General features: G+C 38.4%; 1 protein-coding gene and 1 pseudogene across 21 annotated transcripts in view; one reads left to right on the top strand and one right to left on the bottom strand.

Moving 5' to 3' along the window:
* The window catches only part of Mctp1 (multiple C2 and transmembrane domain containing 1), a 729,346-nt gene that overhangs the window by 410,679 nt on the left and 292,593 nt on the right, over positions 1–26,074 (bottom strand).
* On the top strand, positions 20,028–21,231 carry Smarce1-ps9 (SWI/SNF related, matrix associated, actin dependent regulator of chromatin, subfamily e, member 1, pseudogene 9; annotated as a pseudogene). Its single transcript, XR_015673396.1, has one exon. The product of XR_015673396.1 is annotated as an SWI/SNF related, matrix associated, actin dependent regulator of chromatin, subfamily e, member 1, pseudogene 9, transcript variant X2 (transcript).

Here is a 26,074-nt window from a genome sequence, read left to right as displayed (position 1 = left end):
TGGTATGCACTCATTGATAAGTGGCTATTAGCCCAAATGCTTGAATTGCTCTAGGTGCACAGAACACATGAAACTGAAGAAGGATGACCAAAATGTGAACGCTTCACTCCTTCTTTAAAAGGGGAACAAGAATACCCTTGGCAGGGAATAGAGAGGCAAAGATTAAAACAGAGGCAGAAGGAACACCCATTCAGAGCCTGCCACACATGTGGCCCATACATATACAGTCACCCTATTAGATAAGATAGATGAAGCAAAGAAGTGCAGGCTGACAGGAACCGGATGTAGATTTCTCCTGAAAGACACAGCCAGAATACAGCAAATACAGAGGCCAATGCCAGCAGCAAACCACTGAACTGAGAACGGGACCCCTGTTGAAGGAATCAGAGAAAGGACTGGAAGCGCTTGAAGGGGCTCAAGACCCCATATGAACAACTATGCCGAGCAACCGGAGCTTCCAGGGACTAAGCCACTACCCAAAGACTATACATGGACTGACCCTGGACTCTGACCTCATAGGTAGCAATGAATATCCTAGTAAGATCACCAGTGGAAGGGGATGCCCTTGATCCTGCCAAGATTGAACCCCCAGTGAACGTGACTGTTGGGGGGAGGGCAGTAATGGGGGGATGATGGGGAGGGGAACAGCCATAGAAGGGTAGTGGGAGGGGTTAGGGGGATGTTGGCCTGGAAACCGGGAAAGTGAATAAAAATTGAAATGTAAATAAGAAATACTCAAGTTAATAAAGAAAAAAGGAAAGAAACCAAAGAACTAGTTTTTAATCTATATCTTTTGGCTACAATTGACAAATTATAATTCTGTATATATAAGATACATAATGTGAGATGATTTAATATATGTGTATTTTATAATTGCTACAATTGAGTAAATTAAAACATCATTCATATCTACAAAAAAAAAAAAAAGAAGGGATCGATCTACATTCTTCTACATGGTGACCTCCAGTTGAACCAGCACCATTTGCTGAAAAGGTTATCTTTTTTCCATTGGATGGTTTTGGCTCCTTTGTCAAAAATCAAGTGACCATAGGTGTGTGGGTTCATTTCTGGGTCTTCCATTCTATTCCATTGGTCTATCTGTCTGTCTCTGTACCAATATCATACAGTTTTTTTTAAATCACAATTGCTCTGTAATACTGCTTGAGTTCAGGGATAGTGATTACCCCAGAAGTCCTTTTATTGTGGAGGATAATTTTAGCTATCCTGGGTTTTTTGTTATTCCAGATGAATTTGAAATTGTTCTGTCTAACTCTCTGAATAATTGGATTAGAATTTTGATGGGGATTGCACTGAATCTGTAGATCGCTTTTGGAAAAATGGCCATTTTTACTATATTAATCCTGCCACTCCATGAGCATGGGAGATCTTTCCATCTTCTGAGGTCTTTAATTTCTTTTTCAGAGGCTTGAAGCTCTTATCATACAGATCTTTCACTTGCTTGGTTAAAGTCACACCAAGGTATTTTATATTATTTGGGACTCTTACGAAGAATGTTGTTTCCCTAATTTTTTTTCTCTGATTTTTTCTCTTTTGTGTATAGAGAGGCTACTGATTTATTTGAGTTTATTTTATACCCAGCCACTTTGCTGAAGGTTTTTATCAGGTTTAGTAGTTCTCTGGTGGAACTTTTGGGATCACTTAAATATACTATCTTATCATCTGCAAATAGTGATATTTTGACTTCTTCCTTTCCAATCTGTATCCCTTTGATCTCCATTTGTTTTCTGATTACTCTGGCTAGAACTTCAAGAACTATACTGAATAAGTAGGGAGAGATTGGGCAGCCTTTTGTAGTCCCTGATTTAGTGGGATTGTTTCAATTTCCTGTCCATTTAGTTTAATGTTAGCTACTTGTTTGCTGTATATGGCTTTTAGTATGTTTAGGTATGGGCCTTGAATTCCTCTTCTTTCCAGGACTTTTATCATGAAGGGGTGTTGAATTTTGTCAAATGCTTTCTCAGCATCTAATGAAATGATCATGTGGTTTTGTTCTTTCAGTTTGTTTATATAGTGGATTATGTTGATGGTTTTCTGTATATTAAACCATCCCTACATTCCTGGGATGAAGCCTACTTGATCATGATGGATGATTGTTTTGATGTGTTCTTAGATTCGGTTTGCAAGAATTTTATTGAGTAGTTTTGCGTTGATATTCATAAGGGAAATTGGTCTGAAGTCCTCTTTCTTTGTTAGGGTTTGTGTGCTTTAAGCATAAGAGTAATTGTGGCTTCATAGAAGGCATTTCGTAGACCTCCAGCTATTTCAATTTTGTGGAATAGTTTTGATAGTATTTGTATGAGTTCTTCTATGAAGTTCTGCGAGAATTCTGCATTGAACCCTTCTGGACCTGGGCTCTTTTTTGGTTGGGAGACCTTTAATGACTGCTTCTATTTCTTTAGGAGTCATGGGGCTGATAAATGGTTTATCTGTTCCTGATTTAACTTTGGCACCTGGTATCTGTCTAGGAGATTGTCGATTTCCTCCAGATTTTCCATTTTTGTTGATTATAGGCTTTTGTAGTAGGATCTGATGATTTTTTGAATTTCCTCTGATTCTGTCATTATGTCTCCCTTTTCATTTCTGATTTTGATAATTTGGACACACTCTCTGTGTCCTCTGGTTAGTTTGGCTAAGGGTTTATGATCTTGTTGTTTTTCTCAAAGAAACAAAAGCTGGTTCTTTGAGAACAACCAAACCAACTTTTGGTTCTGTTGATCCTTTGTATTGTTCTTTTTGCTTCTACTTGGTTGATTTCAGCTCTGAATTTGATTTTTCCTGCTGTCTACTCCTCTGTGGAGTATTTGCTTCTTTTTGTTCTAGAGCTTTTAGGTGTTCTGTCAAGCTGCTGACATATGCTCTTTTCTGTTTCTTTCTGCAGGCACTCAGAACTATGAGTTTTCCTCTTATCACAGCTTTCATTGGGTCCCATAACTTTGAGTATGTTGTACCTTCATTTTCATTACATTCTAAGAAGTCTTTAATTTCTTTATTTCTTCGTTGCCCACATTATCATTGAGTAGAGCACTGTTCAATTTCCATGTATATGTGGCAATTCTTTCCTTATTTTTATTGAAGACCTGCTTTAGCCCATGGTTGTCTGATAAGACCCATGGGATTATTTCTATCTTTCTGTATCTGTTGAGACCTGTTTTGTGCCTGAATATATGTTCAATTTTGAAGAAAGTACCATGAGGTGGAGAAAAGAACGTATATCCTTTTGTTTTAGGATAGAATCTTCTACAAATGTCTGTTTAGCCCATTTGGTTAATAACTTCTGTTAGTCTGTCTATGTCCCTGTTGAATTTCTGTTTCCATGATCTGTCCATTGATGAGAGTATGGTGTTGAAATCTCCTACTATTATTTGGTGAGGTGCAATGTGTGCTTGTTGCTTTAGTAAGGTTTCTTTTATGTATGTAGGTGCCCTTGTATTTGGAGCGTAGATATTTAGGATTGAGATTTCATCTTGATGGATTTTTCCTTTGATGAATATGAAGTGTCCTTCCTTTTCTTTTTTGATGACATTTGGTTGAGAGTCAATTTTTTTTTTGATATTAGAATGGCAACTGCAGCTTGTTTCTTCAGACCATTTGATTGGAAAATTGTTTTCCAGCCTTTCACTCTGAGGTAGTGTCTGTCTTTATCTCTGAGGTGTGTTTCCTGTAGGCAGCAAAATGATGGGTTCTCATTAGATATCCAGTTTGTTAATTTGTGCCTTTTAATTGGGGAATTGAGTCCATTGATGTTGAGAGATATTAAGAAATAGTGATTGTTGCTTCCTGTTATCTTTGTATTTGGAAGTGAGATTATATTTGTGTGCTTGTCTTCTCTTTGTTTTGTTGCAAAATGATTAGTTTCTTGCTTTTTCTGGGCTTTCTGTAGCTTTCCTCCTTTTGTTGGGCTTTACTATTTATTATCCTTTGTAGGGCTGGATTTGTAGAAAGATATTGTGTAAATTTGGTTTTGTCATGGAATATCTTGGTTTCTCCATCTATGTTAATTGAGAGTTTTTCTGGGTAGAGTAAACTGGGCTGGCATTTGTGTTCTCTTAGGATCTGTATGACATACATCCAGGACCTTATGGCTTTCATAGTGTCTGGTGAGAAGTCTGGTGTAATTCTGTTAGGTCTGCCTTTATATATTACTTGACCATTTTTCCTTATTGCTTTTAATATGCTTTCTTTGTTTTGTCCATTTGGTGTTTTGACTATTATGTGACGGGAGGAGTTTCTATTCTGGTCCAATCTATTTGGAGTTCTGTAGGCTTCTTGTATTTTTATGGGCATGTCTTTCTTTAGGTTAGGGAAGTTTTCTTCTATGATTTTGTTGAAGATATTTACTGGTCCTTTGAGCTTGGAGTCTTCACTGTCTTCTATACCTTTTATCCTTAGGTTTTATCTTCTCCTTTGGTCCTAGATTTCCTGTATGCTTTGGGCCAATATCATTTTCTGTTTTACATTATCTTTGACAGTTGTGTCCATTTCTATGGAATCTTCTGCTCCTGAGATTCTCTATTCTATCTCTTGTATTCTGTGGGTGATGTTTGTATCTACAGCTCCTTGTCTCTTCCTTTGGTTTTCTATATCCCGGGTTGTCTCCCTTTGTGCTTTCTTTATTGTTTCTATTTCCATTTTCAATTCCTTCACCTCTTTGACTGTGTTTTCCTGTAATTCTTTCAGGGATTTTTCTGTTTCCTCTCTAAGGGCTTCTACTTGTTTACTTGTGTTTTCCTGCATTTCTCTAAGGGAGTTCTTTATGTCTTTCTTGAAGTCCTCCATCATTATGACCAAATGTGATTTTAAATTTAGATCTTGCCTTTCTGGTGTATTTGGATGTTGACTGTTTGCTTTGTTGGGAGAATTGGGCTCTGATGATGCCATTGTAGTCTTGGTTTCTGTTGCTTAGTTTCCTGTCCTTGCCTCTAGCCATCAGATTGTCTCTGGTGTTTCTTGTTCTCCTATTTCTGACAGTGGCTTGACCTTCCTATAAGCCCTTGTTTCAGGAGTGCTGTAGTCCTGTTTTCCTGTATTCCTTCATCCAGTTGTGGGAACAGAGTGTTCCGCTCTCAGACTTTTAGTCGTTCCTGTCCACTGGCTTTCACGTATTCCTGTGGGTGGGATCCAGAAGGGCTTACCCATACTTCTCCTTGGTTCCTGTGCGCAGGGGCCCAGATGGCGCTAGGTGTTTTCCTCTAAAGTCAGAAACGTTCAGAAAATCAGTCTCCTCTGATTTCCCAGGCGGGTCTGCCCCTCTGAAGGTCTAGCTCTCCCTCCCACTGGATTCGTGTACAGGGAGCTGTTTGATCGGGTCCTTTCAAATATGATTGCAGTCTGGACTGCAGGGCTCCTGCAGCTTGACTGCTAAAATCTTCCTGTGCTCAGAGGAAGTATACAGTTTCCTCTTGGGCCAAGGATGTGGGCAAAGGAGGGCAGAAATGGCAGTCTCTCCTGCCCTGCAGTCTCAGGATTGCCCACACTTCTGGGCAATCCGCTCTCTCTCCCACACATTTGGGAACAGGGAGCTGTGAGCTGGGATCAGCCAAGACATTGTTTCTTTAGATGCTTCGCAGCCATTCAATATTCATCAGTTAAAGAATTCTTTGCTTAACTCTGTATACCACTTTGTAATAGGGTTATTTGATTCTCTGGAGTCATCTTGAATTTTTTTGTATATATTTGTATTAGCCCTCTATCTGATATAGGATTGGTAAAGATATTCCAATTGAGTAGGATTTTCCCAATCTATTGGTTGCCATTTTGTCCTAATGATAGTGCCCTTTGCTTTTCAGAAGCTTTGTAATTTTATGAAGTTCCATTTCTTGAAACTTGATCTTAGAGCAAAAGTTTTGGCTACCCTGGGTTTTTGTTATTCCAAATGAATTTGCAAATTACTCTTTCTAATTCTATGAAGAATTGAGTTGGGATTTTGATAAGGATTGCATTGACTCTGTAGATTGCTTTCAAGAAAAGATGGCCATTTTTATTATATTAATCCTGCCAATCCTTGAGAATGGGAGCTCTTTCCATCTTCTAAGATCTTATTTGCTTTTTTTTTTTTCAGAGACTTGAAGTTCTTGTCATACAGATCTTTCACTTGCTTGGTCACACCAAGGTATTTTATATTATTTGTGACTATTATGAAGGCTGTCATTTCCCTAATTTCTTTCTTAGTCTGTTATCCTTTGAGGAGAGGAAGTCTTCTCTTTTGTTTGAGTTAATTTTATATCCAGCCACTTTGCTGAAGTTCTTTATCAGTTTTAGGTGTTCTCTGGTGGACTTTTGGGGTCATTTAAATATACTATCATATCATCTGCAAATAGTGATATTTTGACTTCTCCCTTTCCAATTTACAACCGCTAAACCTCTTTTTGTTATCTGATTCCTCTGGTTAGGACTTCGCGTTCTATATTGAATAAATAGAGAGAGAGAGTGGACAGCCTTGTCTAGTCCCTGATTTTAGTGGGATTGCTTCAATTTCTCTTCATTTAGTTTGATTCTGGCTACTGTTTTACTGTATATTGTTTTGACTATGTTTAGCCTTGAATTCCTGATCTTTCCAGGATTTTTTATCATGAAGGGTGTTGAATTTTGTCAAATGCTTTCTTAGCATCTAATGAGATGATCATGTAGTTCTTTTTTTTAGTTTGTTTATATAGTGAATTATATTGATGGATTTCCATATATTGAACTATCCCTGCATCCCTGGGGTGAAGACTACTTGATAATGGTGAATGATCATTTTGATATGTTCTTGATTCAGTATTGGAGAATTTTATTGTGTACTTTTGCATCAGTATTCATGAAGGAAATTGGTCTTTAGATCTTTTTCTTTGTATGGTCTTTGTGTGGTTTTGGTATAAACTTAATTGTGGCTTCATAGAATGAATTTGGCATTATTCCTTCTGTTTCTATTTTGTGGAATAGTTTGAAGAGTATTGGTATTAGGTCTTCCTTGAAGGTCTGAGGATTCTGCACTAAATCTATCTTGTCCTGGGGTTTTTGGTTGGGAGACTTTTAATGACTGCTCATATTTCTTTAGGGGTTATGGCACTGTTTATATGATTTATCTGATCCTAATTGAACTTTGGTACCCAGTATCTGTCTAGAAAATTATCCATTTCATCCAGATTTTCAGGTTTTGTTGAGTATAGCCTTTTGTAGTAGGATCTGATGATTTTTTTAATTTCCTCAATTTCTGTTGTTTTGTCTTCCTTTTCATTTCTGATTTTGGTAATTTGCATTCTCTCTGTGTGCCCTCTGGTTAGTCTGGCTAAGGGTTTATCTCTCTTGTTGATTTTCTCAAAGAACTAGCTCCTGGTTTTGTTGATTCTTTGTATAGTTCTTTTTGTTTTTACTTAGTTGATTTCATCTCTGAGTTTGACTTTTTCCTGCTGTCTACTCCTCTTGGGTGTATTTGCTTCTTTTTGCCCAAGAGCTTTCACGTGTGCTGTCTCCAGTTTCTTTTTGAAGGCACACAGAGCTATGAGATTTCTTCTTAGTACTGCTTTCATTGTACCCCATAAGTTTGGGTATGTTGTGCCTTAATTTCCATTAAATTCTAAAAAGTCTTAATTTCTTTATTTCTTCCTTGACCAAGTTATCATTGAGTAGAGCATTGTTCAGCTTACATATACATGTGGGCTTTGCTGTTTTTGTTTTTATTGAGGACCAACCTTAAGGCATGGTGATCTGGTAAGATGTATGGGATTATTTCAATCTTCTTGTATGTGTTGAGACCTGTTTTGTGACCAATTATGTGGCCTATTTTGGAGAAGGTACCATGAGGTGTTCTGAAGAAGGTATATTCTTTTGTTTTAGGATAAAACGTTCTATAGATATCAGTTAAATTCATTTGGCCCATAACTTCTGTTAGTTTCACTGTGTCTCTATTTAATTTCTGTTTCCATGATCCATCCATTGGTTACAGTGTGGTGTTAAAGTCTCCCACTATTATTGCACATGGTGCAATGTAAGCTTTTATGAATGTGGGTGCCCTAGCATTTGGAGCATAGATGTTCAGAATTGAGAGTTCATCTTGGTAGATTTTTTCCTTTGATGAGTATGAAGCATCTTTCCTCACCTTTTTTGATAACTTTTGGTTAAAAGTTTGATATTAGAATTCCTACACAAGGGTTGGGGATTTAGCTCAGTGGTAGAGCGCTTGCCTAGCAAGCACAAGGCCCTAAGTTCGGTCCCCAGCTCTGAAAAAAAAGAAAAAAGAAAAAAAAAAAAGAAAAAAAGAATTCCTACTCGAGGTTGTGTTCTGGGATCATTTGCTTGGAAATTTTTTTTCTATCCTTATACTATGAGGTAGTGTTTATCTTTGTCACTGTGGTGTTTCCTCTATGTAGCAAAATGCTGGTTCCTGCTTTTGTATCCAGTCTGTTAGTCTCTGTCTTTTCATTGGCATATTGAGTCCATTGATGTTTTGAGATATTAAGGAATAGTAATTATTTTTTCTGTTATTTTTGTTGTTAGAGGTGAAATTATATTTATGTGGCTACTTTTCAGTTTGTTGAAGGAAGATTACTTTCTTGCTTTTTCTAGGGTTATGTTGGAGTTTTCCATCTATTATCCTTTGTAGGGCTTATTTGTGGAAAGATACTGTGTAAATTTGGTTTTGTCATGGAATATCTTACTTATGTTAATTTACTTATGTTAATTTAGAGCTTTGCTGGATACAATAGCCTGGGCTGGCATTTGTGTTCTCTTAGGGTCTGTATGATATATGCCCAGGATCTTCTGGCTTTCATAGTCTCTGGTGAGAAGTCTGGTGTAATTCTGATAGATCTGCCTTTATATGTTACCTGACCTTTTTCCCTTACTGCTTTTAAAATTCTTTGTTTTGTGCATTTGTTGCTTTGACTATTATGTGTGGGCAGGAATTTCTTTTCTGGTTCAATCTATGTGGACTTCTGTAGGCTTCTTGTATGTTCATGGGCATCTCTTTCTTTAGGTTAGCAAAGTTTTCTTCTATAATTTTGTTGAAGATATTTTCTGGCCCTTTAATTTGGGAATATTCACTCTCTTCTATACCTATTATCCTTTGATTTTGTCTTCTCATTGTGTCCTGGATTTTCTGTGTGTTTTGGGTTAGTAGATTTTTACATTTTGCATTTTCTTTGACTACTGTGTCAACGTTTTCTATGGCATCTCCTGCCCCTGAGATTCTCTCTTCAATATCTTGTATTCTGTTGGTGATGCTTGCATCTATGCCTCCTGATCTCTCTCTTAGGTTTTCATTTCCAGGGTTGTCTCTCCTTGTGATATCTTTATTGTTTCTATTTCCATTTTTAGATCCTGGATAGTTTTCTTCAATTTCTTCGCTTAGTTGATTGTGTTTTTCTGTAACTCTTTAAGTATTTTTCTGTTTCCTCTTTAAGGGCTTCTATTTGTTTACCTGTGTTGCCTTGTATTTCTTTAAGGGGGTTATTTATGTCCTTCTTATCATCATTATGAGATGTGAATTTAAATACAAATCTTGATTTTTCAGTGTGTTAGGGTATCCAGTACTTGCTGCGGTATTAAAACCATGTCTGATGATGCCAAGTAGTCTTCGTTTTGGTTGCTTAGGTCCTTGTGCTTGCCTCTCAATGTCTGGTTATCTCTCATGTTAGTTGGTTTTACATTCTTTGACTAGAGATTGTCCCTCTTGTGTGGGCCTGTGATCTTAGGAGTGAGAGCATTCCTGGGATATCAGCTTTCTCCTTGAAGGTTTTGTATCTACAGGATTGTGGGAGAGCATTATTAGCTCTGGGCACAGATGGAGACCGGAAGGTTCCTGTCCCAGGTTTCTCTGTGGTTCCCATGTCCTATGTGCTCCTGGTGGGTCCCTCTTTTTACACTTAGTGGAACAAAAGTAGGGTCTCACCTGTGGACCTATAGTGAGAGCGCTCCTGGGAGACCTGCTCTCTCCAGGCAGGCTTTGTGTCCGGAGGGCTGTGGGACAGCCTTAGCTCTGGGTGCAGAAGGAGACTGGAAGCAAATTGATCCATTTTTATCTACTTATACAAAGCTCAATTCCAAGTGGATCAAGGAACCCTACATAAAACCAGTAGTAGAAGAGAAAGTGGGAAAGAGCCTTAAACACGGGGGGGGGGGGATTTCCTGAAGTGAAGACCAATGGCTCAGGCTCTAACATCACAAATGGACAAATAGGACCTCATGAAACTGAAAAGCTTCTATAAGGCAAAGGACATTGTCATCTAAATGATACAACAAACTCTCAAAAATAGACTCCAGAAAACCAAATAACCCACTTAAAAATGGGGTACAAAGATATACAAAGAATTCTCATTTAACGAATCTCCAAAGGCCCAGAAGCAACTAAATAAATGTTCAACTTCCTTAGTTATCAGGACACGCAAAGAAAAACAACCCTAAGATTCTACTTTACACCAGTCAGAATGGCTAAGATCAAAAACTCAGGTGACAGCAGATGTTGGTAAGGATGAGGAGAAAGAGGAACACTCCATTGCTGGTGGGATTGCAAGGTTCTATAACCACTCTGGAAATCAGTCTGGAGGTTCCTCACTAAATTGAAAATAGCTCTACCTGAAGAACCAGCTCTTTTGCTACTGTGTATTTACCCAATGCTCCAATATATAACAAGGACACATGGTACACTATGTTCATAACAGTGTGAAGGTAGAAACAACTCAGATGTCCCTCAGTTCAAAAGTGGATACAAAAAAAATGTGGTACTTTTATACTACTCAGCTAATAAAAATGGCAAGTTTACAAATTTTGCCAGCAAATGGATGGAATTAAAAAAATATTATCCTGAGCGAGGTTGCACAGATCCAGAAGGATACATGGTAAGTGCTGAGTGATAAGTGGATATTAGCCCAAAAGCTCAGAATATCAATCATATAACTCAAAGACCATATGATAGTTAATAAGAAGGAAGGCCATATTTTGGATACTTCAAACCCACTTAGAAGGGGGAACAAAACAATCATGGGAAGCAGAGGATGGGAGAGTCTGGATCAGACAGGGGAGGGAGAGGGGGAGGAAAAAAGTGAGCAGGACTAGGTATGGGAAAAAGGCAGGAGAGAAGTCCAGAGGGCCAGGAAAATGAACAGAAATAAGAGGCAGTGGGGTGTGGATAACTTGAGAACCACTAGAAAGAACCAGAAGTCAGGAATGAGAGAATCTCCCAGTACCCATTGGGGATGACATTAGCTGAAATACACAACAAAGGGGAGATAGAATCTGAACAAATGGCCTCCAGTAGATAGACATGGCCCCTTGTGGAGAAATGAGGCTACCTACCCATGTAAATAATTTTAACCCAGAATTATTCCTGTCTAAAAGAAATGCAGAGAAAAAATGGAGCAGCCCACTTTGTGATCCATTCCATCCACAGACACCAAACCCCAACACTATTGCTGATATCAATATGTGCTTACAGCCAGGAGCCTGGTATAGCTGTCCTTTGAGAGGCTCTGCCAGTACCTGACTATGACAGATGTAGATACTCACAGCCAACCATTGGACTGAGCCCCAGGACACCAGTGGAAGAAATAGGGGAAGGAGTGAAGAAATTGAAGGGGATTTCAACCCAATAGGAAAAACAACAGTATTAATCAACCAGAACTCTCAGAGCTCTCAGGGACCGAACCACTAACCAAAGAATATACTTGAACCAGTCCATGGCTCTGGCTACATATGTATCAGAGGATTGCCTCATCTGGCATTGGTGGGAGGGGAAACTCTCAGTCCTGTAGAGGCTTGATGCCTCAGAGAAGGGGGATGCTAGAAGTAAGGCAGGAGTGTGCGGGTGGTTGGAGGAGTACCCTCTTAGAGGCAAAGGGGAACAAAATGGGGTAAGGGTGGAGTTTGTGAAGGGGAGGCTAGAAAGGGGGATAACATTTGAAATATAAACAAATAAAATGACTAATAACAAAAAAGATTTCTAAATTCTCCTAACAATGGAAGTATTAATAAAAAAATTTTGGTTGTGGCCATTTGACAAAAGCTGTTGTCTTCAGTGCTGGTGAGAGCTTATATACAATTAGGTACCAGAAAAGCCTATTAAGTGGCCAGAACAATGCCCCCACACTTAAACACTGAGTAATATACTGTTCCTTAGTGACATAAGCTAGGGAGACCCTTTAATAGTTAATACTTGACATTTACTTTTCTCAGTGCAGTTGCTAGGTGAATACAAATGGTACAGCACTGCTAACTGGAACATATGGTTTGAAGTCCTAATCAGTAATGCTTTAAATTCTATTTTTTCTCAAAATGAAAGTCTATATTTCGCTGTTTCTTTTGTTTGAATATTCACACCTGTAAGGTCTGTTTGTAAATATAGTCAGAATATCAAAGGGCCTGCTCAGAAATCTGGCAACCACCACCTCCACTGTTAAAGGGTGACCAGTTCATTAGGAATGCCTCCAGTTCTCAGGTTTCTTATTAAAAGAAATTCCATATAGACCCAAGTCCTATTCCGAAACATCTTTTTATCAGTTTGTGAATGTGACAAAGTCATTTTCCAAGTTCTGTTCTAATCTTAAAACATGTAAGGAATGTCTGCCTTTTATAAATCTTTCTCTATAGTTAGAATGAAAAAATTTAAAGTACAAAAGTAAAAATGGTTTAAACGGAGGTATAGGATGTGACCATCGCTGTTACTATGAGCTGCCTTTTGCTCCTTCACCCACCTGGAAGGATGGTCTGCTTGTATCTCTTCCTTCTTCAGTCATAAAATAACTACTGTCATCTTCTCTACTCTTTGAAGCAAAGTGCATACACTGGCTTATTATCTTCCTTCTGACTCATGTGAGTGCACTACCAAAAATGTACCCAGGTATATTCATGGATATTACTTTTATTCAAGTGGCTAATACATGGTAGGAATTATGCTTGTCAATTTACATGCCTCACTAAACTAGGATTTTATTCTATAATTGTATATTCTATTTCACAATATTCTGTGACATTTACACTTATAATTATTGCCATCAGAATTGCTATCAACCATGGGCTTTGTTACACTGATGTTTTTGAACACTCCAGGTGTGTTTGGGTCTCTTTGCAATCAGCTATATGTTGGACATTCCCAAATAAGTGCTAGGTAGATGCACATAGGAAATTGTTTTCTTCATGCTTTCCTGTGCTCCTTTTTATGTGTCTCATATTTTAAATTTTTGTTTCTTATATAAAACAACAAATCTGGAAGAGGCAAAGCTATAGCTTTGGAAGGGAATACGTGTGGAAAAGTATAAGATGGTTTAGGTTGGCACAGAGGGAAAATTTAAAAGCAAAACATCACTAGAGGGAAATTGATAATAAAGTGATTTAGTTTGGAACTTAAGACTTCTTCAGATACCAACTTATACCTCCAGCATCACCTAACAGCTGGATGTGAAAATACAGAAACAGCTCTATTCTATCACTGCGTGTTGTTGGATAACTCAGGGCTTTCAATCAGTGAGGTCCTTGATGCCACAAGTTTAATCTTTTATCACACATGCCATGGCTTGGATTGCTTAGTGTTGGGTGAGGTTTTACATGTTTATTCCATTAGCTTTGGCACTCCACATACAATTTATATTCCCTCCATAAAATTATATAAATCTTAGAAAGTACAAATATCTTATATCCTCTGTGCTTCCATTAGAGATATTGATCCTGCCAGCAAGCATCCCAGGCATTGTGAATAAGCTCTATGGAAGAGGGAAGATCAAGCTCACCTTTCAAACTCTAACATCCCCCGAGGCCAAGGAGACATTTACGCCTACATATCAGTTTGCTTTCTCTAATGTATCATTATAAACTTATTAAAGTAGGTTTTCCCAAGCTGAAGAAAATCAAGTTTGGGGAATTCTAAAAGCATTGAAAGTTCATAATGATGTTTACTCTTCAGATAAAGATGGTTATCTTTAAAAACACCTTCATGTCAGAGTTAATGGCATTTTTATACTGCGATGAATTATTTGGCTTTTCAAAACAGCAGTATACCATCAGAGAGTCATTTCCATCTTGCTTAATATCTCTTTTCATTTACAAATGGTACACTTCATTTCTATTATACACAAAAACTGAAACTTCATGAAATAATGAATATGTTTTCTAAATTCTAAAGTTTAAATCAGATGAAAAGTGCTCCTTAGCAATCTTGTTCATTTGGTTCATAAATAATGGCTTTGGGAACTTGATGTTTTGTTCTCAATTTTCTTTTCTTTTTCTTTTTTGGGGGGTGAGGGACAGAGAGAAGGCAGGGTTTTACAACATAGCCCAAGCTAACCTTGAATTTGCAACCTTCCTTCTTCTGCCCTCCCATTTCTAAGGTTGTAACTGTGCCGACGACTTACCTAGATGCAAGGTGACTTTTGAAAACAATTTGGATTCTAAAATCCTTCCTGTGTCATTTCACTTACTGTTCTGCAGTTTGGTATAATTAGGAAAAGATAAAGTTTTATCAGTTCAGTCTAATATCTGAAAGAGCAAACTTTAAAAGCATTGAAATAACTAGACAATCTGGAGAGAAACTCAGTGTTCCTCTGTGCTTTTCTCTCTGACTACTTAGACTCTGGGTTGTCCCAAGATTAATGACAAGAGCTAGAGGGTGGAGAGGAGAGACAGGGTTGTCAGTCAGAAAACAGTCCTGTCACATTCCTGAACAAGAGCTAACCCTTACTACAGGCACTATCTCTAGCATACTTGCTCAGTGTGATAGGTTTATGGCTTCAAACAATCTGGGAGTGCTAATTAGTTCTCCTCTGAATTTTCTTGTCTATGAAATGTCTCTGCCTTGGTTATCCTAATCCATAGCCAACACAGCTATAATGGAAACAACTTAGGTTTTACTTCCCTGGATTTTTTTTAATAAAAATATTCTTAACACTCCTATTTAGCCTTGTTACTCAAAGTTGTGAGCCTTTAAAGGGTTTACCTTATTAAGTAAGGTCCATTGAAGGCCACCTCCTTTTGACTGACTTGGGGAGACATTGCATGTGTAAAAGCAGCACAGCCAACCAACAGAGTGACATCCCCACAATTCAGTCTGTCTTTTCTGAGGGCTTAGTATATGAGAACTTAGGTCATTAGGAACCATTATAGAATTCTGCCTACACCACAAGTCCTAAATCTACTTTTATTTGGGTGATTTATTACATTCTGTCTTCTAGATCTCAATATAGGGTCCCCAGGTAGATGTACAGGCCACAGCTAATCAAAGAATTATGCTGATTTGGTCAGGGCTCTCTTCATAGAGAATTCTCAGAATACTTCCTACTGCCTCTTCTTCAATTACACTAAACTTAATAAAAATGTGCAGAGTTTGTTCTTCCTGGGGCTCTGACATCTAATACGTAATTATAAATCAATAGCATAGAAAGAAAAGCATCATATATTTTAAATCTGTATGGTTATAGTATGTACTCTTCAACCACAATATATCTAAAATGTGTTGCCTTTACTCATAACTTTTAAAACAGTTCATTATTTTCTTGTGAAAAATTAAACACTCCAGTTTACTGAATAGTGGTAGCCTATGTTGGAAAAATAGCAAGCCATTTGAGATGTTGTCTTTTCACTTTATTAACTTTTTGGACAGGTGATTGAGTAAAAAGCAGAAGCCATTGACTTTTAATATAGGTTCTATCATTTGTAACAGCAAAGAATATTTGTGCTTATCAATATTGTTGTATCAAAATAGCAAAACCAAGAGCAGAAAAAGAAAGCAATTTCCAATCACTTAAAAATATCACAAAGTACTATTTTTTTAACCTAGCTTTGCTTCTCTGGTAGGTTTGAGGCCTAAAACTGATTTCTTTTCAGGAATATAAAGTATACCAAAGAGCAACTCTGAAATTATTCACAGATGATTAGCATGCTATTTAAAGAAAGTAGGAGCTTTACACTTTAAACAGGCAGACTAAAAACTGCAGGCATTATCTTCAAAGTCAGAAGAATAGTTGCCTTTTTTCTAGCCCTCAGCATCCTGCTTTTCTTTCTCTGTAAGAAGATGGGTTGGTGCGTTGGAGTATGTAGTTCAGAGATACAATGAGAAGGCTGTCAACATCAGTCACCTGTTAAGACTAAAACAGAAATATGCCAAAGAAGCCCACAGAAAAGAAAATGCCAGAACTCATTAGAATCTATAATACACACTAAAAATAATGGGAAAGAAAAGACCCTTGCAGTTGCCATTTAGATAAATACTCAACACTTTGTTACATCAATCATGTTTAGTTACTATCATGTTAAAGTAATAATATTGCCAGGCAGGTGGTGCACACCTTTAATTTTAGCATTCAGGAGGCAGGGGTAGGCAGATCTCTTTGAACTCTAGGGCAGTCCGGTCTACAGAGTGAATTCCAGGATAGCCAAGGCAACATAGAGAAACACTGTCTCAAAAATACAAAAGAGAAGCAGCAAGAGGAGGAGGAGAAAGAGGAGAAGGAGAAAGAGGAAGAGGAGGAGGAGGGGGAGGAGGAGGAAGAGGAGGAAGAGGAAGAGAAAGAGGAGGGTCTAATAGAAGGGCTTACTTGGTACATTGCACAAGATCTTACAAGCAGGGTCCCAACTCTCTTAACAGCTTGTTCCTAGGAAGACCATATTTTTGTGATGCCCAGTTTGCACATAGGATTTAGTTCTTGTCTCCCTGATAACAAACCTGTGTTGTGACTGACTTACCTCCCTAAACACCAAAGGCTTTCTACATCCATTCTTTTCTCTCATGCTGTTAACTTTCTATAGCTAGAACTTGCTTGGCCCTGTGCCTGAGCCAGGCCATTAGTAACCAAACCTTGGGAGCAGCATTTAATTGAAAAAAACCCAAAAAAAACTGGGAAGTGCTCTTGGTTCCTCACTGAGACATTCTGAAGAAAAGTCTACACCAAGTCCAAGAGCACTCACCACTAGAGGTCAGCTGTGCCTTCATTTACTCACAGTGCAGCATATCTTTCTCTTCCCAGTCTCCTCCTTATCCTTACCCTGGCTTCCTGGAATTGTCTGCCAAAGAAACTCACATTCCCATGGCCGGGTTTTTTCCTAGGGCTTAAAAAGTAATTACTTATCCCATGACACTAATAAAGCATTAAAAACAACTGAAATTTCAGAATTCTCAATACTCCTTGAAAAAGCCATTTATTTTACTTGTATAATTATACTCAAAAACTTTCTCTAATAAAGAGCAGCAAAGGTTTTCCAGTTTAGCTAGCAATTCTTCTCTAATAACTTTATTCAATAAGTGGTAAGTTCTTGGTACATAAAAATTTTAGAAAAATCAAATGCAAAATTTTGTAGTTATTGCTTCTGACTACATTTTGCTATAATAACTATTCAGAATTCTAAACAACTTAGCTTCATCTTAAAGATCTTTATGAAGAGCAAATTGGACATTCTTCAACTATAAAGAGACTTTTTGCTTCAATTTACAATTATAGAGTATTGTCACACATTAACAATGCACAAAATCCATGCTTGGCAGCAATGGAGAATAGAGTGTGGAGGAGTACATGAGGTGTTACACACTCTAGAGACTGAGGAGGCCCCTTTGTTTCAACCAGTTTCCTTTTAAGGCTGAGACCCTAGAGCTACAACCTTATTTCTAAAGAATAACAAAGACAAAGATACAAGTTGTGCTCATTAGGAAGACAAAGTTTCTCTTCCTTTCTCAACAGAGGAAAAGTGATTCTTCTGTGCAGCACTTGTTACTGACCCAAACTGACAGAGGTGCTGTTGTGGCCCCTCCCCTGTACATGGCTCTTTGTAAATGTGGCTAACATCAGCTCTCAATATCTCCATCAGGAGAAGAGAGAGTGGGCCTGAGAGATTGACACTAGAAACAACAATGCTTGTTCTTTGATCTGGAAACCAAGTCTACTCTTGCAGTTAGGGAAAATAAGAAAATTAGATATTAGCGATATTAATAAAATATTCTTCAGGTTCAATTTTCCATTTAATCTAGAAGGACCCTTTTCATCTATACAATCAACTTCTGACACATGCTTATAACCAAGCTAACTGTTTTCAACCACAATTCTTTCAGGAGCTTCAGGGATTGTGGTTAAGAATGTTAGCTCCTCTTGCAGAGGAACTGAGTTCAATTCCCAACACTCATGTGTGCTCCCAGACATACAGACATACAGGTACTTGCATAAACATAATGTTAAGAATGTGAGCCAGCAGGATTTAAAGGCATGTCAGATGGAGCTCATGAGTTCTGAACTGTCATGTCAGTCTAGTAGACATCCGAAAGGACTCATGTTCTATGGTTTGCCTTTTCATTTGGTCTTAGACCTGGGACTGGGGAGTGAATCAGATCTAAGGTCCAAGTGAGAGTAAGAGGAACTTGGTATTCTGGGAAGCCTAGGTGGAGTGTACACGTTTATAGATTATTCTAGACCCAAGGAATTCTGTGGCTTGTACTATATTTATGAAACCACCATGTAGCTGTTCCCTGCCTTACTGTATGGTGAACCACTCTAGGAAAGCAAGTCTAGGGGAGCAACCAATCTTTCACTGAGCTCTTCTGGCTACCCCTGAGCTTTTCTTCTCTTACTTGTGCTATATTTCCATGGTTTCATTTTCTTATGAGTTGAAATTGACATGGCAATTAGCACAGTGGCTTTCTGCACAATTTCCACATGTGGCTGCAAGCAGTTGTTTACAGTGTGGTACTTGTATATGGAGGTGTGATATGATTCTTGAAAAAGCTTTTTTATCAGTGATTCCCAAACTTTAAAATACATCAGAACAAGCTAGAAGGTTCTAACATTCAGATGAATGGTATTTTTTCCAGAGAGTATGATTTCATGGTTCTGGGTTAGAAACCTCAAATGTGTACGTTCTACTGAACTGAAAATCATTGCTATGTGGTACAATTCAGAGAGCTCACTCAATATAGGTTCAATATGTATTTTATAAAACATCCAACTAAATGAGTAAAATCTACTTTGAAAAAACAAAGAAGATTGAATGTGATTCCTAATTGTACAAAAATAGAGAAAGGCCCTCCCTAGGTCTGCTTGGGGAGAGGTAGGTAGGAATTTTATAGGGAAGAAGCAATTGGGCAACTTTGTCACCAGACTAAAAAGAGCTGTCCCCCAATTATGCTAAGAGATCTATACCTGAGCTATGTTAGGAGAGCTATTCCTAAATTATACTAAAAGAGTTGTCCATAAACTATGCTGAGGGAGAATTTACTTCTTGACAAAGTTACCTTCCTGTGTTACAAAGAGAAGTTATACTCTCTCAAATAGAATAAGGCTTGTGCTTTGATTGGTCCTGAGATAGATAGGTGCATATAAATTTAGAATAGAGAGCTATGCATGCACAGACACACACATCCACACCGGAGCAGTGGTACTATTAAAGGGGAATAGTACCACTTACTTATTACTGTCTAGGTTACTAAGACAAGGTGAAGGACAAAAGATATGGTATTAATCTGTCCTCAAGAAATCCTGTTAAGACTCTAGATCCAGATTCAAAGGCATTATTACAATGGCCAATTAACATTACTTATGAAATATCCTTTAGGTTCAGTTAGGTAACCTAAAAGGCAGAGAGACATGACTGCAGAGAGAAAAGTCTGGGGTGGCTAGGAGCCCTTTAATTCACAGCACAACCTGCTGCTGGTGGCAGCAGGTGATGACATAAGCAGATGCTAGATCCCTGAGAGCAGCACCATCTCCTTGACTTAGACATTTCAAATAAATGTGATGAGTTCCAGGGCTATTGCTGCTGTTGCACTTGGTGTCCTCCATCAGAAAGCCTACACCATCCCAGTTTTCTGTATTTCTACCTGTGTGTGTATTTTTTATTCATTCCCTGTTTGCCACAGTCAGGATTCTAGGACTAAGCTATGCTGAGTATGGCACTAATTGCTCAGAATAAAATGTATATTTGTTTTATATAATAGGTAAGGGATCACCAGTTACACTGCAAATTAAAGAATGGATGGATGGGAAGAGAAGCTGGAGCTGCAGCGCCTTCTCGCCCTGTGGTGTCTCGGATTCCTTCTTAAGGAACTGTGAACTTAGTCTTCCAAAATGTCAAAAAGACTATCTTATGCCCCACCTCCCACTCCACCTCCTGCAACACAAATGCCCAGCACACCAGGGTTTTTGGGACACAATCCATACAGTCATCTTGCCTACAACAACTACGCTAGGAGGGAACCCGGGCACCAACAGCCGGGTCACCGCGTCCTCTGGCATTACAATTCCAAAGCCTCCAAAGCCACCAGATAAGCCGCTGATGGCCTACATGAGATACAGCAGAAAGGTCTGGAACCAATGAAAGGCTTCCAACCCTGACCTAAAGTTGTGGGAGATTGGCACAATTATTGGTGGCATGTGGCAAGATCTCACTGATGAAGAGAAACAAGAATATTTAAATGAATACGAAGCAGAAAAGATAGAGCACAATGAATCTATGAAGGCCTATCATAATTCCCCGCATACCTTGCGTATATTAATGCAAAAAGCCGTGCAGAAGTTGCATTAGAGGAAGAAAGTCAACAGACACAGTTGCACGTGGAGAAAGAACCTTACATGAGCATTCAGCCTGCTGAGGATCTAGACGATTATGATGATGGCTTTTCAATGAAGCATACAGCCACTGCCCATTTCCAGAGAAACCACAGCTTCATCAGTGAGTTCCTCAGTGAGAGTGTGGTGCCTGATGTGCGGTCGGTTGTCACAACAGCTAGAATGCAGGTCCTCAAGCGACAGGTCCAGTCTTTAACTAGAAGCTGAGCTTCTTCGGATAGAGGAACAACACCAGGAAAAGAAGAGGAAATTCCTGGAAAGCACACTCCTTTAACAATGAACTTAAAAAGCTTTGGGTCTGAAGGTGGAAGTAGGCATGGAGAGGACTGCAGCTGAGATTGCACAGGTGGAGGAGCAGGCTGGCAAAAGGCAGGAGGAGGAGGAGAAAGAGGCAGCCGAGCAAGCTGAGTGTAGTCAAGGTAGCATCGCCCCAAAGGAAGAGCAAATGGCGAACAAAGCCGAGAAGAAAGATGAGGAGAACATCCTGATGGAGACAGAGGAGAAACACCTTGAAGACACTGCAGAGAGTCAGCAGAATGGTGAAGAAGGCACGTCTACTCCTGAAGACAAGGAGAGTGGGCAGGAGGGGATTGACAGCATGGAGGTGGAAGGGACCAGTGACAGTAACACTGGCTCAGAGAGCAACAGTGCAACAGTGGAAGAGCAGCCCACAGACCCTGTGCCCAAAGACAAGGAGGAGTAAATGTGGCCTCGTTTTATGTGACCTAAAACTTTTTTAAATGAAAAAAAAAGTGGGTTTTTTTTTTTGGTTTAAAAAAAAAAGAATGGATGGATGGATGGAAACACATAGAACCCAATTGAAACAAGAAATAATACTTTTATATTTTAAATCATGCAGTTAGGTGCTAGATTGGATTTCCTGCGAAAAACTTTAGAGTACTGTTGCTGTGGTGTTTTATACTAACTGAGGTTCTGTTGCTGATACAACTGATTTTCTTTCTATGATTCATAACTAACTCTGAGGGTTGATGTAATTAATATGGAATGTGTTTGGTATTTTAACTAAAGTAGTAACAAAGTAAAGACACCTAGTAGTTACATACAAGTTTTCTTTCATAGATTTACTTTTCTGTGAATGTTATTGGTTTGCAGCAAAGATGAACAAAAAGTACAGAGCTCTATACACCCACTTTTGCCAAACATACCAGCTCCCCCACTAACTGCCGCCTAAAAATGACATGTGTGACAGCCAGTGAAATCTGCCTTGGCACCTTTAAATCACTAAAGTCCTCAGCTTACATTAGGATTCGCTGAGTATTCTTTGTGTATTTAGAAATCTGTGAATGTTTATAATGTAATTAAACATTCAAGTTAAAAAGCTAAATGTCATTAAAATTCATTGCATTTAATCTCTTTTTTTCGGAGCTGGGGACTGAACTCAGGGCCTTGTGCTCGCTAGGCAAGCGCTCTACCACTGAGCTAAATCCCCAACCCTGCATTTAATCTTAAACGCATCGCTTATCACTATTTCATAACATGTCTGTATGTTAACATATACCAGTGGCTCTCAACCTTCCTAATGCTTCAACCCTTAACACAGTTGCTCATGTTGTAGTGACCCCCAACCAGATATTCTGTAAAATCAATAATTCATCTAAATAGCATTAATTCATGAAAGTTCATCTTTACACTGATCTGCAGAAAATCTGATCAATAGGATGGTGGGCGTATACACACACACACACACACATACACACACACACACACATATATGTGTGTGTGTTATATATATACTATCTCTCTCTTTATATATATATACTTATATATATATAACACATTAAAATGAATAAACTATACATCTATTAGGTAACTGTAACTGTTGTAGATAATTATCCAACAAAGCATTTTGATGTAGGAAACTTCATTTTGGCCATTGTTGAGAATTTTGATTCATAGTTACTTTGTGTGGTAGTTCCAAGGATTGTGCATGAGGTGTGGGGCAGGCAGGAGAGTGAAGTGGCTTACACCTTAGAGTCAACAGGAGATAGAAAGTAAGAATGATGCTTGGAACAATAACACGTTACAACATGCCACCGTAACCAAACTCCTCCAACTCTGAAATTTTCTACTAGTTCCCAATATATCACATTGTGATTCCATCAAATTAATCCATTCACCAAGTCACAGTTCTCACAACCAATCACATGGCAAAGGCTCCCCTCTGACCTTACACTACAACAGAATTCCAAGAATTGACCACAAGCTAGTACAGGCCTATATCTTTAGCAGTCAAGAGGCTAAAGGAAGATTTTTGAGTTCAAGGCACCCCTAGACTATATAGTAGGACCTGTTTCAAATAACAACTTTTAAAACAAACAAACAAGCAGAAACTTTCTAGTAAACGACAACAACAATAACAACAACACACACACATATGAACCTTCTCAGGTACTTACCAAACCATTTTCAGAAACATTATAGTTTGCAATTATGAATATTTATGTGTGTCTGTATGTGCACACAACAAACACATGAAATTCAAGATCACAGACTATGAAATCTTATAATTTATAGCAACATAAATAGAACTGAAGGTCATTGTAATAAGTAAAATAATCTGGCTTTGTTCTTACTCATTTGTGACTACCACTAAGTCAATCTTGTAGGAAAAAATGGATTGCAGTTGTGGTCACTGAACACTGGGATAGCAAGGGGAAAAGGAAAAGAACAAGAAGAACCAGAAACAAAATGGAGGAAACACCCTTGGCCCCAATTACTAGTTAAAACAACCCATGGTTCACTTCGAAATGCCAAGACTATTAAATTACCAATACTGAAGGTAAAAATCATTAAAGAGGTGGAAATCATAATACTGACTTATTCATCACACATTGTATAAATGAACTGATTATCAAGATTAGTCCATAAAAATGTATAAGTGAAATATTTAAAGACACCAGGTTATTATGAAAAGATTCTTAATGATAGGATCTTGGTTAAAGGAGTAAGATGCACATGTATGTAAATGATCATGTATCTAATGCATAAACCACACTTACATCTGATTTTCAACACTTATAAAAAAACCTTAAAAGAAAATTGACTAACAACACATTTAATTCATTATCTTAGCACAAAAGACAACATGGTATGTCTTTTCTGCATCAACATAGGTCATTAAAAGCTGAGTTCTAAAGATACCAGGGAAATGTGCTCTGAGAGAAAACCACTTTTGTTGGCATAGTTGAATATTAATTATTAAATAAAAATATGTATGGAAATGCCCAGGATTACAGGAGAGGGAACAACATTTGCCCCCATACCCAGAGCACTTGGGTTGCCCAGGATCCAGGGATATAGGAACCCCCACACAGCCACTGGCACAGGTTCCTTCAGGTCTGAACCTGCACCTGGAACAGACCTGGGGTGCTGGCTCTGCATCACACTTACAATACACAGAGGGAGCCTGTCTCCCAGATGCTCTGAAAAGCCCAGGATCACAGGACCACAGGGTCACAGGATCATAGAGGAAGCTCAACTCCCATCAGATTGAACACACACCCAGGAGCACTGAAATTGTGACACACTCAAGAACACAGTTGAGGCCACAACATCTTTCCCAACACTGAGCACAAGTGGGAAACCCAACCACCCAACCCCAGGAACCAGGGAAATACAAACCCCATACAGACAGAGGCACAAGTTCCTTCCAGCTTGCACCTGTGCCCAGAGCAAACCCAGGACACTGGCTCCCCACCCACTCCTGTAACACCCAGAGAAAGCTTGACTACCAGGAGCTCCCACACAGTGGGAACTCAGGAGCTTGGTCACACAAGGATTTCAGGATCCCAAAGGCAGCTTGACTCCCAAAGGCTCTGACACACCCAGGATCTCAGGATCATAGGATCCTAGTATCACAGGTTCACAGAGACAGTTGGACAGCTGGACTCTGAGGAGTTCTGAAAGAACCAGAATCATAGAAGGGACAGGATTCAGTCAGAAACATCAAGGGCAGGTAGCATTAGGAATAACCAGATGACAAGAGGCAAGCAACAGAAACCTAGACTAATTGGCATCATTAGACCCAGTTGTCTCACAAAAGCCCTTGCTTTATACCCCATCATACCAGAAAAGCAAGATTTGAATTTAAAATCACATCTCATGATGATGATAGAGGACTTTAAGAAGGACAAAAATAATTCCTTAAAGAAATATAGAAAAACACAGGTAAGCAAGTAGAAGCCCTTAACGAGTTACAGGAAAACAAATCCAAGCAGGTGAAGGAATTGGACAAAATCATCCAGGATGAGAAATAAAAACAATAAAGAAATCACAAAGAGAAACAACCCTGGAGATAGAAAACCCAGGAAAGAGATCAGGAGTCACAGATGCAAGATTCAGAAACAGAATGAAAAGGATAGAAGAGAGAATCTCAGGGACAGAAAATACCATATAAAACATTGACAAAAGAGTCAAAGAAAATGAAAATACAAAAAGCTTCTAACCCAAAACATCCAGGAAATATAGGACATAATGAGACCAAACATAAGGATAATAGGTATAAAAGAGAACAAAAATTCCCAACTTAAAGGGCCAGTAACTGTCTTCAATAAAGTTATAGAGGAAAACTTCCCTAACCTAAAGAAAGAGATGTCCATGGAAAATACAAAAAGCCTACAGAACTCCAAAGAGATTGGACCTGAAAAAAATTCCTCCCAAAAATAACAGTTAAAACACCAAATGCATAAAGCAAGGAAAGAATATTAAAATCAGCAAGGGGGGGTTGGGGATTTAGCTCAGAGGTAGAACGCTTGCCTAGGGAGCGCAAGGCCCTAGCTCAGGAAAAAAGAAAAAAAAAGCAGTAAGGGCAAGTAACATATAAAGGCAGACCTATCAGAATTACACCAGACTTCTCCAAAGAGACTACAAAAGCCAGAAGATCCTGGACAGATGTCATTCAGACCCTAAGAGAACACAAATGTCAGCACTGCTATTATACCCAGAAAAACTCTTAATTACCATAGAAGGAGAAACAAAGATATTCTAGGGCAAAACCAAATTTATACAATATCTTTCCACAAATACAGCACTGCAAAGAATAATAGATGGAAAACTTAAATACAAGGAGGGAAACTAGAACCTAGAAAAAGCAAGAAAGAAAGAAGTTATGAACTAAATGAATCTTCAACAAAACCAAAAGAAAATAGCCACGCAAACATAATTCCACCTCTAACAACAAAAGTAACAAGAAACAATCACTATTCCTTATTATCTCTTAATATCAATGGACGCAATTCCCCAATGAAAAGAAATAGTCTAACAGGTTGGATACATAAACAGGACCCATAATTTTGCTGCATACAGTAAATGCACCTCAGTGATAAAGACAGACACTACCTCAGAGTACAAGGTTGGAAAAAAATGTCCAAGAAAATGGTCCCAAGAACAAGCTGGAGTAGCCATTCTAATATCAAATAAAATTGACATTCAACAAAAAGTTATCCAAAAAAAAGAAAGAAAGAAAGAGAGAGAGAAAGAAAGAAAGAAAGAAAGAAAGAAAGAAAGAAAGAAAAGAAAGGAAGGAC

Source organism: Rattus norvegicus, chromosome 2 (genome assembly GCF_021556685.1).
Source record: "Rattus norvegicus strain SHRSP/BbbUtx chromosome 2, alternate assembly SHRSP_T2T, whole genome shotgun sequence".
NCBI lineage: Eukaryota > Metazoa > Chordata > Mammalia > Rodentia > Muridae > Rattus > Rattus norvegicus.
The sequence above is the reverse complement of the archived record's forward strand: the minus strand, read 5'-3'. Positions and strand labels throughout refer to the sequence as shown.